This window comes from Sciurus carolinensis, chromosome 10 (genome assembly GCF_902686445.1).
Source record: "Sciurus carolinensis chromosome 10, mSciCar1.2, whole genome shotgun sequence".
Lineage (NCBI taxonomy): Eukaryota > Metazoa > Chordata > Mammalia > Rodentia > Sciuridae > Sciurus > Sciurus carolinensis.
This window is the reverse complement of record NC_062222.1, coordinates 7,206,089-7,223,164: the sequence shown is the minus strand read 5'-3', so window position 1 is coordinate 7,223,164 and position 17,076 is coordinate 7,206,089. Positions and strand designations below refer to the sequence as shown.

At 39.8% G+C, this 17,076-nt stretch overlaps 1 protein-coding gene across 9 annotated transcripts in view; it reads right to left on the bottom strand.

Annotated features, from left to right (window-relative positions):
• Larp1b (La ribonucleoprotein 1B) overlaps positions 1–17,076 on the bottom strand; it is a 103,691-nt gene that overhangs the window by 52,431 nt on the left and 34,184 nt on the right. The gene's annotated exons all lie outside the window — the stretch shown is intronic.

Sequence of the window (17,076 nt, the reverse complement as noted above, 5' to 3'; positions counted from 1 at the left end):
ATACACTATGGTTTTATCTCATTCCAGTCAGAATGGTAATGATAAAAAATATGAATAATAATAAATGCTAGTGAATTTGTGGGGAGAAAGGAACACTGTACATTGTTGGTGGGACTGCAGACCAGTACAACCACTCTGGAAAGTACTATGGAGATTCCTCAAAGAACTAAGGATGGAATCACCATATAACTGAGCTATATCCCACTCCTTTTTCCAAAATTGGCATACTATAGCAACAGAGCCATCTCAATGTTTATAGCAGCTCAGTTCACAAAAGCTAAAGTATGGAATCAACACAGGTGCCTGTCAATAGATGAATGGATTAAGAAATTGTGGTGTATATATACAATGGCATTCTACTCAGCCATTTAAGAAACAAAATTAGAGGAGATCCAAGATGGCGAACTAGAGGAAGGCTGCTTTCCTTGTTGCACCATAACTCGGGTTTCAAGCAGAGGATATCTGTTTCTCTGTGAGGCAGTCTTTGCTGCTTATCAGTCCCTTGCCATTTACCCCATTTGTCCACAGCAATCACCCGCAGTCCACCAGCATATTGACAACTTTTCGAGTGCAGATTGCCCACTGACTGGCGCCTATCATCTGCCATTTGCCCATCTGCAGGCCTCTTGCCTGCCCATCTCCTGCCTTTCACCTACCCATCACCCACCGCCTAAGGTCCACCTGCTAATCATCCGCTGGTAGCCTGTAGACCGACCAAAGACCGCCAACAGATCAACAGCTGCCTGCCCTTGCCTGGAAGTCCACTATCACAGAACCCCAGGTTTGGTTACATGTGGCTGCCACCATTTTGAGACAATAGCCAGGAACTGCAGGACCCCTAAGCCCGACCCCCGGACCGACTGATCACGCCCCACCACCAGAACCCCCAGACCAACAGACCGTGCCCCACCTCCTGGACCCCTCAACTAGATTGACCGTACCCGACATCCAGGAGCCCTGCCCGACCAACCGCCACCCCACCTTCAAGACCCCCAGTCAACCACGCCCATACCCGGAGCTGCAGCTCCCCATTTGCGAGAGTGGCCAACTTGGATAATCCTGGAAGCTGTATCTCCCATCTTTAGGTGGGCAAATCCCATCCTGAGACACCTGCTGGAGACTGGAAGCTCACTGTCAGGTACCTCTTACGCTCAGGCTACTGAAGACTGGGAGGTATGAATACAGTATGACTGTTAGAGTGTACATTTTTTTTTCTCCTTTTTGAAAATTTTTAAGTTTTTATTTCTTTACTTTTCTTGCTCTATTTTCCTTTTGTTTACCTGTTTCCTCAGAGTCTCTTTCTACCTTTTTTCATGCTAACAAAACTTCTTTTGATTACACTTTCACTCATTCTACAATCTAGAACTTCTATGTACTCTTTTCTTATCACATTAACAGTTATATCCTACACCGCCCCATCCTCTTTGTCCTCCATTAGAAACTACAGATCTTATTGCAAATCTATCTGTCATACCGTAGATAATAATTGAACTCATTCTCTCAGTTTATTACGACAATATTGTTAATGTCTTCATAGGGGCTATTTGGTTTAGGCCTGCATATTGTCTGTTCTGGGCATTGCTAATATTGATCTCACCCTTAAAGAAGAGGTTTTGGAAACCTATAAGCCTATAGAGGGGAAACTGCAATACCCCAGATTTGCACTGCTAGAGGGGAAGATATGTGAAGAACATGAAAAAACAAGGGAAGAAAATGTTCCAAACAAACCTAGATTCTACATTACTAGAATCCAGTGATACCATAGTAGAAGAAAGGTCAGAAAAGAAGTTCAGAATATACCTAATTAAAATCATTAGTGAAGCAAAGGATGAGATAAGAGAGCAAATGCAGGCAATGAATGATCACTCCAATAAGCAGCTGAAAGAGCAACTACAGGAAGCAAAAGATCATTTAAACAAAGAGAGATTCTCAGAAAAGAAAATCCTTGAAATGAAGGAAACAACACTTGGAAGAAAAACCTCAGACAATGAAGACAAAATATTTAATCTTAAAAATAAGTTTCCCAGGGGGCTGGGGAGATAGCTCAGTTGGTAGAGTGCTTGCCTTGTAAGAACAAGGCCCTGGGTTTGATCCTCAGCACCCAAAAAATAAATAAATAAAATAAAATAAAATAAGTTGCCCAAACAGAGAAGATGGTAAGAAATCATGAATGGAAACTCTTAAGAACTGTGGGGTCTATGGGACCTCGTGAAAAGACCAAATTTAAGAATTATTGGGATTGAGGGAGGCACAGAGACACAAACTAAAGGAATGAACAACCTATTCAATGAAATAATATCAAAAAATTTCCCAAAACTGAAGAATGAAATGGAAAATCAAATACAAGAGGCTTACAGAACACCAAATGCACAGAATCACAACAGATCCACACCAAGGCACATTATAATGAAAATGCTTAACATTCAAAATAAAGATAGGATTTTGAAGGCTGAAAGAAAAAAGTATCAGATTACATATAGGGAGAAACTAATATGGATATCAGCAGATTTTTCAGCCCAGACCCTAAAAGCTAAAAGGGCCTGAAACAATATATTTCAAGCTCTGAAAGAACATGGTTGCCAAACAAGAATCCTATACCTAGCAAAACTAACATTCAGATTTGAAGATGAAATAAAATCCTTCCATGATAAACAAAAGTTAAAACACTTTACAAATAGAAAGCCTGCACTATAGAACATTCTCAGCAAAATATTACAAGAGGAGGAAATGAAAAACAACAGTGTAAGTCAGCAAAGGGAGAAACTACCCTGAAGGAAAAGTCAATCAAAGGAGAAACCAAGTCAAGTTAAAAACCAAAAATAAACCCAAATGACTGGGAATACAAATCATATTTCAATAATAACCCTGAACGTTAATAGCTTAAACTCATCAATCAAAAGACATAGACTGGCAGATTGGATTAAAAAGAAAGACCCAACAATATGCTGCCTTCAAGATACTCATCTCATAGAAAAAGACATCCACAGACTAAAGGTGAAAGGATGGGAAAAAACCTACCACACACATGGACTCAGTAAAAAAGTGGGGGTTTCCATCCTTATATCAGATAAAGTGGACTTCAAGCCAAAGTTAGTCAGAAGGGATAAAGAAGGACATTTCATACTGCTTAAGGGAACCATAAATCAGGAAGACATAACGATAGTAAATATTTATGCCCCAAACAATGATGCATCCCTGTACATCAAACAAATCCTTCTCAATTCCAGGAATCAAATAGATCACAACGCAATAATTCTGGGTGACTTTAACACACCACTGTCACCACTGGATAGATCTTCCAAACAAAAACTAAACAAAGAAACCACAGAACTCAATAACACAATCAATAACTTAGACTTAACAGACATATATAGAATATTCCATCCATCAATGTGCGAGTACACTTTCTTCCCAACAGCACGTGGCTCCTTTTCTAAAACAGACCATATATTATGCCACAAAGAAGCCCTTAGTAAATGCAAAAAAACAGTTACTACCTTGTGTTCTATCAGATCATAATGGAATGAAATCAGAAATCAATGACAAAATAAAAAACATAAATTACTCCAACACCTGAAGACTAAATAGGCTATTAAATGAAGCATGGATAACAGAAAACATCAGGGAGGAGGTAAAAAAAATTCTTAGAGGTAAATGAGAATGACAATACAACATATCAAAATTTCTGGCACACTATGAAAACAGTACTAAGAGGAAAATTCATTGCATGGAGCACATTCAAGAAAAGAATAAAAAGTCAACAACTAAATGGTCTGACATTGCATCTCAAAGCCCTAGAAAAAGAAGAATAGAACAACACCAAAAGTAGTAGAAGACAGGAAATAATTAAAATCAGAGCTAAAATCAATGAAATTGAAACAAAAGAAACAATTCAAAAACTGACAAAACAAAAAGTTGGTTCTTTGAAAAGTAAAAATAGATAAACACTTAGCCACACTAACAAAGAGGAGAGAGAAAACTCAAATTACTAAAATTCGTGGTGAAAAAGGAAATATGACAGACACCACTGAAATACTTAACATAATGAGAAGCTACTTTGAAAACCTATATTCCAACAAAATAGAAAATATCGAAGACATCAACAAATTTCTAGAGATAGATGATCCTCCCAAACTGAACCAGGAGGACATACACAATTTAAACAGATGAATTTCAAGCAATGAAATAGAAGAAGACATCAAAAGCCTACCAACCGGGCTGGGGAGATAGCTCGGTTGGTAAAGTGCTTGCCGAACAAGCACAGGGCCCTGGGTTCGATGATCCCCAGCAAAAAAAAAAAAAAAAAAAGCCTACCAACCAAGAAAAGCCCAGGACCAGACGGATTCTCAGCTGAGTTCTACAAGACCTTCAAAGAAGAACTTATTCCAATACTCCTCAAAGTATTGCAGGAAATAGAAAAGGAGGGAAGCTTTCCAAGCTCATTCTATGAAACTAGTATCGCTCTGATACCAAAAACAGACAAAGACACATCCGGGAAAGAAAATTTTAGACCAATATCTCTGGTGAATATAGATGCAAAAATCCTTAACAAAATTCTGGCAAATTGCATAAAAAAACATAGTAAGAAGATAGTGCACCATGATCAAGTGGGGTTCATCCCTGGAATGTAAGGTTGGTTCAACATCCAGAAATCAACAAATGTAATTCATGACATCAATAGACTTAAGGTTAAGAATCATATGATTAGTTCAATAGATGCAGAGAAAGCATTGGACAAAATACAACACCCCCTCATGCTCAAAACACTAGAAAAAATAGGGACAGTAGGAACATAACTCAACATTGTAAAGGTTATTTATGCTACACTCATGGCCAACATCATTCCTAAAACTGAAAAACTGAAAAGCATTCCCTTTAAAAACTGGAACAAGGCAGGGATGCCCTCTTTCACCACTTCTGTTCAACATCGTCCTTGAAATACTAGCCAGAGCAATTAGACAGACTAAAGAAATTAGAGGGATATAAATAAGAAAAGAACTCAAGTTGTCACTATTTGCTGATGATATGACTATATTTAGAGGATCAAAAAAACTCCACCAGAAAACTTCTAGACCTAATAAATGAATTCATCAAAATAGTAGGATATAAAAATAACATGCATAAATCTAAAGCATTTTTATTCATGTGATGAAACATCTGAAAGGGAAATGAGATAAACAACTCCATTCACCATAGCCTCAAAAAAAAATACAATAAAATACTTGGGAATCAATCTAACCAAAGAGGTGAAAGACCTCTACAATGAAAACTAGAGAACATCAAAGAAAGAAACTGAAAAAAACCTAAGAAGATGGAAATATCTCCTGTATTCTTGGTTAGGCAGAATTAATATTATCAAAATGACCATACTTCCAAAGGTGCTATACAGATTTAATACAATTCCAATTAAAATCCCAATGACATTTCTCATAGAAATAGAGAAAACAATCATGAAATTCATCTAGAAGAACAAAAGACCCAGAATAGCCAAAGCAATCCTGGGCAGGAAGAGTGATGCAAGGAGGTTTCATAATACCAGATCTTAAACTCTACTATAGAACAACAGTAACAAAAACAGCATGGTATTGGCACCAAAATAGACAGGTAGACCAATGGTACAGAATAGAAGACATAGAGACGAACCCACATAAGTACAGTTATCTCATACTAGACAAAGTTGCCAAAAACTTACAATGGAGAAAAGATAGTCTCTTCAACAAATGGTGCTGGCAAAACTGGAAATCCACATGCAGTAAAATGATATTAAACCCTATCTCTCACCCTGTACAAACTCAAAATGGATCAAGGATCTAGGAATTAGACCTGAGACCCTTCACCAAATAGAAGAAAAAGTAGGCCAGGATCTCCATCAGGTTGGCATAGGACCAGACTTCCTTAACAAGACCCCCATAGTGCAAGAAATAAAAGCAAGAATCAATAAAGGGAAAGATTCAAACTAAAAAGCTTTTTCTCAGCAAAGGAAACAATGTGAAAAGAGAGCCTACGGAGTGGGAGAAAGTCTTTTCCACACACACTTCAGATAGAGCACTAATCTCCAAAGTTTATAAAGATCTTAAAAAATTTTACACCCAAAATTCGAAGAGCCCAATCAGTAAATGGGCTAAGGAACTGGGCAGACAGTTCAAAGAAGAAGATACAAGGTGATCAACAAATATATGAAAAAGTGCTCATCATCCCTAGTAATTAGAGAAATGCAAATTAAAGCCACCCTAAGATTTCATCTAACTCCAATTAGAATGGCTATTAGCAAGAATACAAGCAATAAGTGTTGGCATGGATGTGGGGAAAAAGGCACACTCATACTGCTGGTGGAGTTGCAAATTGGTGCAACCACTCAGGAAAGCAGTATGGAGATTCCTCAGAAAACTTGGAATGGACCTACCATTTGACCCAGCTATCCCACTCCTCAAAGGACTTAAAATCAGTATACTACAGTGATGCAGCCACATCAATGTTCATAGCAGCTCAATTCACAATAGCTAGAACCAACCTAGATGCCCTTCAATTGATGAATGGATAAAGAAACTGTGGTATATATACACAAAGGAATTGACTCAGCCATAAAGGAGCATAAAATTATAAGCATTTGCTGGTAAGTGGATGAAGTTGGAAAATACATGCTAAGTGAAATAGGCCAAGCCAAAAAACCAAAGGCTGAATGTTTTCTCTGATAAGTGGATGATGATACTTAATGAGGGGGGGGTAGCGGGGGGTAGGGGAGAGAAGAATGAAGAAAGTTTGGATGGCGTAGAGAAAAATGGGACAGGGGGTGGGGGAAGGAAAGATAGTAGAATGAAACAGTATTACCCTATGTATACGTATGACTACATGAATGGTGTGAATCTACATCGTGTACAACTATAGAAACGAAATTTCATTGTACATTTGTGTACAATGAATCAAAATGCAGTCTGTAAAAATAAAAAAGTTAAAAATTTAAATAAAACAATAAATTTAAGAAATTATGCCATTTTAAAAAGAATGAAATTACGGCATTTGCTAGTAAGTGGATGGATATGGAAAATAGCATGCCAAATGAAGTTAGTCAAACTCAGAAACTCAAAGGTTGAATGTTTTCTCTCATATACAGAAGTTAGAGTAAAATAAAGGAAAGGGGGAGGTAAGGATAAGATAACAGAACCAATTGAATAGGAATTACTAGATGAGCAAAAGGTCGTCTGGTAGAGGAAGGAGAATGGAGAGGAGGGGAAGAGAGGGGAAACAGGGAGAAAACCCGGGGATCATGAACTGAAACTGATTTCCATGCATTTATGAGTTTGTCAGGATGAACCCAACTACTATGTATAACTATAAAGCTCTAATAAAAGAAATTAAAATCTCAACAGTAAAAATTAAAATTAAAAAATGGCTATATCATTCTTTGGATTTTTTTTCCCTATTGTTTTAGAAATTGGTGTATCTTTCTAAAAATCTGCCCTAATATAAATGTTCAAATTTGACCCAAACCATCTTTCAAAATACCTACATGACCAGTAATACTACCTCCTATTTTTCCACATGAAACATTCACTTTCCTCTCCTTTGTCCTGAGTTTCAGTATCTTCAAAAAAAACAGCTTTGGGATGACTAATCCTCTGTTGTATGTTTGGTGCAATTCATTGGATTCTGCTTATTTTAAGCAGTGAGGTATTTAAAAATATATCATTGTTTCCAAGTACACAGGGAATTATCACTTTAGTTTTATATTTTTATTAATCACTAGCTTAATTCCCCTTGTTGAAATTCACTTTTTAAACCACAGAATCACAGAAATGCTCAAGAGATCATATACTCTGCAGTTCTGGGTACAGAAAGATTTCTGGAATTATCCCTGTTTTATTGTCTGATTATCCCCTATTTAATTAGAGAGTAAATTAAATCACTGAGTGTAGACTTGTTCTTGATCTGCTTCGTATAACTGAAGCTTTGATATTAAATACACTAATTTTTAAATCATACCTTTCTGACAGACCTCAGCTTTTACTATCATGACACATTTCAGCATTATTAATCCTTTCCGTCTCCAAGCCTAGTTTGTTAAATCTGTTCTACCTGATATTAGTATGTTTCATTTGGTTACTTTTTTTTTTTTTTTTTTGTAGAGACTATTAGGATTTCAAATTTTTTTTTAATTTAATTAGGTGAAGAAAACATAAAACTCACCATCTTAACTTTTTAAAGTGTGCAGTTTGGTAGTGCTAAGTGTGTTCACATTTCTATCTACGCAACAAATGTCTTCTATCCAGCAAAATGGAAACCCTATAGCCAACCCATTCCGCAATGTCCCATTTCATCCTTCCCTCAGCTCCTGGCAGAAACCATTAATTTTGGTTCTGTAAATTCCTCCACTTTAGAGATTCCGTAAGTGTTTGCCTTTTTCCAAGTGGGTATTTCTTTTTACATAAAGTTCACCTATGCTGCAGCATGAGGTAGGCCTTCCTTCCTCTGCAAGCTTAAAGTTGAACGATATTTTACCTCATGTACATACCACATTTTGTTCATCATCTCTTGAGGGTCATCTGGATTACTTTCACCTCATGATTACTGTGAATAATGCTACTATAAACAAAGATGTGCAAAGATCTTTTCAAGGGCCCTTCAATTATTTTGGATGCACATGTAGAATTGGAATGGTTGGATAACATGGTATTTCTGCTTAATTTTTTGAGAAATTTCCAAACTTCTTTCCACTTTGGCTGCACCAATTTACATTCCCATCAACAGTGTATGGGATTCCAATTTCCCCACTTAGTAAGCACTTAGTGTCATTAATGGACATCATCTGAATGGAAAATACCATGATTTTCACTTGCACAATGGATTTGCATTTCTATACTATGTGGTAAAATTGAATATCTTTTCAAAAGCTTATAAACTTTTTTTTTCAGTGTTGGGGATCAAATCCAGAGCCAAGAGCATGCTAGGCAAGCACTATACCACTGAGCTACATCTCCTGTCTGTCTATCTATCTATCTATCTATCTATCTATCTATCTTATTGGTGCTGGGATTGAACCCATGCATGCAAGGCAAGCACTCTACCAACTGAGCTATATCCCCAGCCCCAGTACTTTTATTTTTGAGACAGGGTCTCTCATTGCTGAAACTGGCTTCAAACTTGCAATCCTTCTGCCTCAGCCTCCTAAGCAGCTGATATTATAGGTGTGCACCACCATGCTGAGCTCTGAACATTATCTTTATATAATTTTTAGAGGACTGTCTATACAACTCCTTCACCAGTTTTAGAAACTGATTGTATTCTTGTTGTTATAGTTCTTTATACACTTGGATATTAATCTTTGATCACATGATTTGTAATATATTCCCTAGGTTGGGTTTTCGATTGTATCTTTTCATACAAGAAAATTTTAACTTTCATGAATTCTAGTCTCTCTGCCTGTGTAACAGTTTTGATCCAAGAAACCACTGATCAACCCAATTTTAGGAAGCATTTCCCCTTTCTTGGTAATCTTCTAAAACTTCAGGTTTGAATTAATATCCATAAATGCTGTGAAGTCAGAGCCCAATTTCATCATTTTACTTGTCAATACAAAATCTTTCCAACACCATCTGAAGAGATTCTCCTTTCTTCATTGGCTGGTCTTGGAGCACTTACTAAAAAAATCACCTGAGCACCTATATGAAGGGTTATTTCTGGGCGCTCTTCTATTTCATTGGTCCATGTCTGTTATATGGAAGTACCTGATGTTCTGATTACTAACTTTGTACCATGTGTGGAAATCATGAAGTGTGAGGTCTCCAACTTTATTCTTTTTCAAGAATGTTCAGCTATTTGAGATACCATAAGATTCCACATGAACTTTGGGATAGGATTTTCTTTTTCAGAAAAAAAAATATGCTGTCTATATTTTGAGGAATCTACTGAATCTGTAGATTGCTTTGGGTCATAGTGACACACTAACAACATTAAGTCATTCATGAACATGGGATGCCCCCATTTATTTATCTATTTTTGAGACAAGGTCTTGCTATGTTGCCTAGACTGTCCTTGAACTTCTGGGCTCCAGCACACCTGCCTGTCTCTCAGGTAACTAGGATCACAGGCATGCCCCACCATACTCAGCTTCTGTTGTTTTTTTATGACTCCTTTAGTAATATATAATTCACTAATGGCACACTCCACTGAAGTGTAAGATTAAGTCATTTTTCTTACTGTTTTGCAACCATTATCAAGCAATTTTAGAATGTTTTCATCATTCCCCAAAGAAACCCAATACCATCACTTCATGCTTCCTCCTAACCAGCCACCCTAGCCCACAGCCGAGGCAGCCACAGATCTTTACTGTGTGTACATATCTGGTTGTTTGGGACAGTTCACGTAGGCAGACTCAGACATTGCGTGGTCCTTTGTGGCTGGCTCCTTTCACTTACTGTCTTTACAGTGTTTTCAAGATGGAACGTCTCTCAGTATCTCATTACTTTTGATTGCCAAATAGTCATTACATGGACATGCTACATTCATCCCTTGTTGAAAATCTGAGTTTTCACTTTTTATATGCTACAATGAACATCTGTATACATGTCTTTGTGTGGATACAAGTTTTTGTTTCTCTTGGTTAACATAAAAAGAATAGGGTTGGTGGGTAATAGGGTAACTTTGTTTAACCTTTCCCACCAGTGCTGCAATGAGGGCTCCATTTCTCCCATCCTCTCCACATGCCTTAGCATCTGGGTTTAAAAAAAAAAAATTATCCCAGTGGGCATGAGATGGTACCTCACTGTGATTCTGACTTTCAATCTCCTGATGGGTAATTATGCAGAGCAATTTTTCCCTATGGCTTATTGGCCATAGTGTATCTTCTTTGGAGAAATGTCTATTTAAGTCTTTTGCCCATTTTTAGAGTGGGTTATCTTATTACATTGTCCTGATATATTCCAAACACAAGTCCTTTACTAGGTATATGTTTCACAAGTATTTTATCTTAGTGTGTTTCTTTAAAAATATCTCATTTTTTGCAATAGTTTCGGGTCCACAGCAAAGATGAAGACAAAGCAGAGTGTTCTCATCTAGCCCTGGCACCCACACAAGCACCTCCTCCCCAACCAGTAACATGTGGTGCTAGAATGATATGTTGGTTACAGTGGAAGAACCAACTCTGACAGAATATCTCCTCCTGAAGTCCACACTGCACTGGTGGTACATACTCTGGGCTTTCATAGATAACACGTGTACATACCATTAGTTTCATAGAGAATAGTTCCACTGCCCTAAAAATCCTCTCTGCTCTGCCTGTTCATCCTCCCTCTCCACAAGCCCTGATCTTTGTACTCTCTCCATAGTTCTGACTTTTCGGGAATGCCATGCAGCGTTTTCCGACTGGCTTTCCTCCACTCTGTGATGAGCGTAAGACTCGCCCGTACCTTTTCAGCTTGACGGCTCATTTATTCCTCACAATGAGTGAGTTCACCCTGTTCCAGTTTATCCATTCACCTATGAAAGACATCTTCGTTGCTTCTAATTTTGGCAATTATGGAAAAGCTGCTATACACATCCACATACAGGTTATCCTGTGCTTATAAATTTCAACTCATTTAAGACCTGAAGGACTGCTGGGCAAGAATGTTTTCAGTCTTGTAGGAACTGTCAGGTTTCCTTCTGCCGGGACTGCAAGACTCCATTTCCGTCAGCAAGGGATCAGAGCCTCCACTGCTCCACTTCCTGCCTGCCTTTGGCTGTCACTGTGGTTTCTCGCTGTCCTAACAAGGGTGTTACATCTCACTGCTATTTTGATTTGCAACTCCCTAGTGACATAGGACAGGAAGCATCTCTGGATTTTCTTCTTTCCCATATGTTTATTATCTTTGATTAAAAGTGTCTGTTTAGGTCTTCTGGCCATTTTTTAACCAGGTTTGTTGTTTTTACTGAGTTTTTAAGTGGTCTCTGTATATTTGCATGTTCTGGATAATAGATCTTTTTCAGATCTGTTTTGCTATTCTCTCCCAGTCTTTGGCTTGTCTCTCATTTTCTTTAGAGTGCTTGATGTACATTTTTAAGTTTGATGAAGACCAGCTTATGGATCATCTTTTTCACAGATCATGCTTTGATGCTGTGTAGAAAGTCATGAAGAACAAGGGTTTCTGGATGTTCTGTGGTTATTCTCCTAGGATTTTTACGGTTTTGTATTTTACAGGTTTATGATTCCCTGGCATGAATTGTTGAGAACGATGTGTCTCATCTAGATTGCATGTGGATGTCCAGTTGTCCCAGCACCATTTGTTGGAAACACTCTTTTCCTCACTCTACTGCCTTTGTCAAAGACCAGTCGAGGGCCTGGGGGTGTGCTCAGTCAGGCAGAGACAAGCTTAGCGTGTGCAGGACTGGCCTCGATCCCCAGCACCACAAAAACAACGTGACGTCATCATCAAGGAGAGTTCCATAATTTTTGCTCTTATACTTAAACAAGCAGTTTGTTTTGAGTTTATTTTTTATATGATGTGAGTTGAGTCCAATGTCATTCTTTTGCATATGGACCTCCAGTTGACTCCAGCACCACTTATTGAATCAACTACTCTTACCCCGTCAAATGGCCTAGACACTTTGAAAATCAGTTAAGAGCAGACACACACTTCCTTCCAGACTCGTAGTTTTACTCCATTTACCTACAGGTCTATCCTCATGCTAGCACCACTGTCTTGGGCACTATAGTTTTGAAACCAGTAAGTATGAGTCCTTCCACTTTGCTCTGCCTTTGAAGGGAGGTCGCTCGAGGTTCCATATGAAATTTAGACGGGCAGTTGCTGGAAAGCGACATTCTGCTTTCTGGTCTTTTTCCTGTGCCACATATAAGTAACTGGCTGTACTTAACAAACCGTGACGATCTTTCTGCGTAAGCCACTTGGAGTTTAAGAGCATCACCTTATTTTGTGCTACATGCCCTGCAGGCCCACCCTTCCTGCCTGTTTCCCCCAGTGCGGGGGATGCCACCTGACCGAGCTCATGCTACCGAGGGCTCAGCCCTCGTCACTGCCTTGCCCGTTCCTGTGTGCGCCTCTCTCATTTAAAGGTCATGCCCTCTGCGTTTATAAATGAGTGTGTTTCAAACTGCAGCATGAAGACCTTATTAACCTTAAAAATAACCCTTTTCCAGACATAAAATACCCACAGATACTAGATTCACTTACTGCTCTCTCTCAGTATGTTATTAAATCTGTGAGACAGAACTATCTTCCGCATTCACTATTCGTTTAGGCTTAACTCACATTTATCACTTGTTTTGTTCTGCTGTCCTTTCTGAATCTCTGGCAGCTGGAATAACTTTTTTTTTTTTTTAAGTATTGGGGGTTGAACCCAGGGACTTGCATACCCTAGGCAAGCTCTTTACACCTGAGCTACATCCCCAGATCCTTTTTGAGAGAGTCTCACTGAGTTACCCAGGCTGGCCTCAAACTGTGATCCTCTTGCCTTAGCCTCCCTAGTAGCTGGGATCACAGGCATTTGCCGCTGTGCCTGGTGACTGCTACTTTTTGCACTTCATTTACTAAGACTCTGCTGGTGAAAACTTTTTATATTGTGCCTTCTTGCTTAAAAGATATTTTGCAAGGTCTACAATTATATGTTGAGCTATTTGCCCTGGGCATAGTAAAGCTATAATTCCAATGTGTGTCTGCTGCATCTGCTACTGTTGAGAAGTCAGGGGTCCACTGTCTGGTGACTCTCCTTTCCTGGAAAGTGGTCTGTTTTCTCTCCAGGGCTTCAGAGTACTTGTAGTTCTCTCCTCAGTTCTGAATAGGCCCTAATTATCGCCTCTTAAAATACTGACTCTGCCCCGTTCTCTTTCTTCTTTCCTTCTGGAACTCTAACTATGTGTGTATTCTAGACCTTTTCTCTATTTCAAATTCATTGCTTGCTTACCTTTTCTTTTCAAATATAAAAGGTTTTATAATAAACCCACTCTATGTTCCCATATACAAGTGATCTGAAACTCACCAAACACAGCAAAGATCATGCAGAACACTCTGTTCTGTCTGTTCATATATTCTTCGCCTTTCTTTGGTCTGTTTTTATGGCTATTCTTGGATTTCTTCTTCTCTGCACATTCCTGTTTCCTCCAACACAGTGACCTGATACTCCATATTGTGTTCAGTAATGACGTCACCTTGCTTATGTTAAGGTATGATCCTGTTGGCATCATTATTTTTGCTCATTTTCACATGTGGTAGTTTTAACTTTGTGAGCTGTCACTCTCTTTATAAAATAACTTGAGTAAACACCTCCTCTAGGATGAAGGTGAATGTTTTCAAAACAGAGCTGCATTTGCATATGGCGGGTGTCTGTGGAACTCACAGGCTACAATCACTGTCACTTTACAGCTACCAGTTACTTCAGTCACCCTGGCCGTATGAATTTTGGTTGTATGGTTAGTTTCTAGTTCAAGTATTTTCCTCCCTGTTCTGCTCAACACAATCAAGGAAATAGTCTTTGAAGTTCCCCAGGAGAACAGGTGGAAACGCACATTAGCTTCTCCTTCTCCAGCACTATGTTCCTTCTGGGCACTGATTTAAACCAAGGGTTCCCACTGGAATCCCAACTCTGGGTCACTTCTGCAGAGTTAGGCTACCTCAAACCCCACAGTGGCTCTCATGGCAGAACTGGCTGTGGTATTCTACTGCTTTAGCAATACCTACCTTGCACATCCTTGGAGAATTTTTTTTTTTTTTTTGGAACTGGGGGTTGAACCCAGGGCTTTGTGGATGTGAGGCAGATGCCTTAGCCACTGAGCTACGTACGTGCCAGCCCTCCTTGGAGATTTTAAGTAGATCTTCTCTCATCTATTAGGTGGCCACTGTAGTTGTCTTAGGCAGTAAGGGAATGTCAGGAACAGCCTACTCACTCTTTGGTCTAGTTCAACACAGCTTCGAGACACACGGAAGCTGCCCAGGCTTTCTTTTCACTCCAAATTCAGCCCACCCAGTTTACGACGTGCCTGCTTATTTTCTCCTCTGGGAGCTGGTTTTAGGCTTCCACAACACACCCTTCCCCCTATAATGCCATCAGGGTTCAGGTCTAGGTGGGTCTTCTATATTTTCTCTGCCACCAGGTACTTTCAGCTACCAACATCCATCTCCTAGATGGTGAGCTTCCTGAGGACCTCCCACCAGGATTTGTTCTGGCTTCTCAGTTCCTCACACGATCCACTCTCTGGCCCAGCAACGAAGAGGTCTCCTAAAAGTAAAAACCAGATCCCAGCTGTACGAAGCCCCACCTTGAAGTCCGGATAAATCCCCCACTGTTTAACACAGCCCATTCTAGTGTGATCTAACTCCTGCCCACAGGGTCGTAACCACCTTTTTATATCAACTACAGATGAACTGACTTCCTGGTTTCTTAAAGATGCCCAATGCTTCCTGCTTGGGATCCCAGGCACTTACTGCTCCCACTTCCTGGAATACTGTTTCCTCACACCTCAGGGCTCACCATCACTCGACTCTCAAGATTCCCTGACTAGCAAGCAAGAGCATGCTGGTTTTTCCCTTAGAAAATGCATTACAGGGGCTGGGGTTGGAGCTCAGTGGTAGAGCGCTGGCCTAGCATGTGTGAGGCCCTGGGTTCAATTCTCAGCACCACATAAAAATAAAATAAATAACAGTCCATCAACTGAAAAAAAAATTTAAAAAATGCATTGTGATTTGTGATTAAGTACCTATTGTGGGTTTATTTTAATGTCTACTCCCAGTTATCTGCAAGTTCCAGGTGTGTGGAGAGACTGTTTGTTATCTTTCCACTCTACCCACAGCAGCACGCTGCATGTGGAACACAGTAGGCCTTCGGTAAGGTATGTGTTAAATGGCTGAGTTCCCTCCCCTCTAAATAGATGCACAGGGACAGTGTAGGTCTAATCAGTAGTTACATGTTCAGCACAGAATCAGAACCAAGGAGTAAGTTAAAGGATGGAAATGAGGGTAAGAATCAGGTCAAGATGCAACACACCTGTGAACATACCCATGAGGCTCAAAGCTGTGTAGTTAAGATCATTTTCCCATGGTCATTTGATGGACAAAGGTGGCAGCTGCCCTAGCAACAACATGCAATGCTTAACTTTACCATCTCCTCTTCAGTTTAAAGACAAATAACTGCCTATGAGTGCATGTTTCTCAAGTTGGCTTGCAAGTCTGCTGTTTGGAGCTCTGAAAATATCTTCCCACAGGACCAACAGTATACAAGGATGAGGTTCCTTTGATTAGTGCATAATGTTTCATCATAATTCATTTGTCACTTCAACAAACATGAACTGAGCAGTATGTATGCCAGAAAGTCTCTTAGCACCAGAGACATTAGTAAACAAAATAAACTAAAAAGGCCTAGCCTCATAGATCTTATTGCCATGTGCTCAATCAGAGAAGAACGAACACAGGACGGCGGATGGGAACTTTCGCTATGATGAAAAGCCACCCAACGGGAGAAGGCAGGAGCAGAGGGGGCCGTGTTTAACCTGTTATTTAGCAGAACTTATTACATTTATTACATTACCCCTAAAGCCCAAGTATCACAAATAAAATAGGAATGTGTATTCAAGGAAAGACTTTCAACTCTAAGTCTCATAAAGCACACTTCCCTGGCCACAGCAAAAGCACAGGCAGGGACTGTTCAGGCTCAGCCTGAGACGGGTTCTTCAAAAGGGCCGGGGCGGGAGAAGAGGTGGGGAATAGGAGCCCATGATGCGAAGCCCAGGGACAGTAGTCCAGTCCAGGGTGCCACGACCGCTCTCCTCCAGCAACCACAACTCTTCCTCACCGTGACCACTCCCTAGTAGGACATGCCGCTCAGCTTCTCCTCCTACCCCAGCAACAAAGAGATGTGGGGCTCTGGGGTGGCGTTAAGGGCAACAGATGATCTTTTTTATTCCTATCTGTATCATTGGAATGAATGGCAGTAACTAGTGAACTGCTCCAGCTCACTCTAACTACGCAGGGGTCAGGCCTGAGGTGAAAGGCAAGACGATAAAAGCTGGAGCAAGGTTCCAAGTAGCATCCCTAGCAGCATGAGGACGGGACGAGGAGAGGAGCCATCCAGCTCAGTCCTGCACAGCCTGTCCAT